The sequence below is a fragment of the Gavialis gangeticus genome, unplaced genomic scaffold (assembly GCF_001723915.1).
Source record: "Gavialis gangeticus isolate Ggan-Ray unplaced genomic scaffold, GavGan_comp1, whole genome shotgun sequence".
In the NCBI taxonomy this organism is placed as follows: Eukaryota; Metazoa; Chordata; order Crocodylia; family Gavialidae; genus Gavialis; species Gavialis gangeticus.
The window spans coordinates 34,457,598-34,459,333 of NW_017729004.1; positions in this window are offsets into that span (position 1 = coordinate 34,457,598).

Below are 1,736 nucleotides of genomic sequence, written 5' to 3' on the forward strand. Positions count from 1 at the left end.
GGGGTGTGAAAATGTTTTTCTTTTTTTGCGAAAAGGTTTTGGGGGGGGGGGGGAAATAGCCAGAGCTTACCTGGTTATAAGTGTGGGGTATATCCATACCGTCAGATAGGGGTGCTACATAAATTAGGGGACTCTCACCTCTTCCTTTCGGCTATGGTTTAGCATGTTAGTGCAGACCCTTCCTAGGTCTGCCACAGGGTAGGAGAGTGGTTCTGCAGGGCAGTATGTGACTCCAGTCCTCACACAAACCCAACAGGACATGCTTAACTCGGGATTCTGGAAACATCAACTCTTCTGACTTCACTCTTTGGGCACTGGATCTTTACAAATTTCCTGGGCCATTAACAGCCTCACTGTTCAGAACTGGTGTTTTATTCTGTGTGCTGGTCTTACCCCACTGACAAAATAAATAGTCACCTCTGAAAGTCTATGCAGAAATCAGCTACTCTCTGAATATAAGAGGCAAATCAGAGGCTACATATATAAATAGAAGGGGGGGGAAGAGGGACAGGAGACAAAGGCTATGCTTTAATTAAAGCGCCACGTCCCCTAAAACCTCCCTCCTGGAATCTAATTCCAACTTTAAACAAGCTGTAAAGTTTAACGCTTTTTTCTCTGCCCAAGGCAGGTATGATCCAGTGCACATCTCCCTCCAGAAGACGGATTCTATTACGAGTAAGGAAGAACAGGACACTGATCTCTCCGTCTGCACTTGGAGCAGATTTCATCACCATGTTAACCTGTAGCTTCAGTACTGAGCATGAAAGTAGTGAGGAGGATGGCCAGTGGCTCTCCTCGCACCCCTTGTTCAGGCTGATACTGTAAAGTAAAGAGCCCACAGCATTATCATGGCAGCTGGCTCACGCAGAGCAAAATTAAGTAACTGTTAGCACCGATGAAGACCTTTGCAGTACAATTTCTCCCCACGTGTTTGAAATGCCCACCAACAGACAGCTCATGAGGCCCTGAACTCAGAGACCAGGAAATCCATGAACTATTTTTATGGTGTTGGAAGCAAGCCCCATAGGTGGTTCCTTTCACATTATGGCCAACCCTGTTAAGTGTCCTATTTATTGCTATTGATTATCATATCATGGGTTCCCCCCAGCATCCCTATCATCCGACATGAACGAAGAAAAGTTCCAACTTTTTCTTCATGTGCCCCAGACATCTTCCACTGAGCGCTGAAATTTGTGCAGTCTTTCCGAGACATTTGGAAGCTGCATTTCCCTTCAATACATACATTGCCACAACTGCTGCTCAGCTAAGTACTAATTATTGAAACCAATTGGAAGAAAACAGTAGTCAAAGATTAGATTACATGTTTCTTTTCCTTCCTATGCTTCGTTATCCTCTTCTTGTAACTGAAACATACCAGCTGCGGGTTATTCAAGTGTGAGGTTTTATTTGTTGTTTTGGCATATTAATGTGCTCAAGTTTCCAGCCCATTTCACTGCTAACAAATCCTGCATAAACATACTTGCACATACAATCTAGAAGGAAGAGCTCTACACAGATCTAGATAGTGTGTGCTCTTCAAAAATCCTGAGAGAAAAGTCCTAACTATGGATCATATGTTTGAAAGAGGGAAGTTGATAGTTTGTGAAACTGCGAAAATGCTATTCCAGAATGGCTGAAGTTACGTTATAGTGGTTGCGATCACTTCCAGCCACACTCCTGCCTCAAGTCCACAGCGTCAGGCTCTGGGTTTTTCTACATTGAGTGCCTTCTACCTT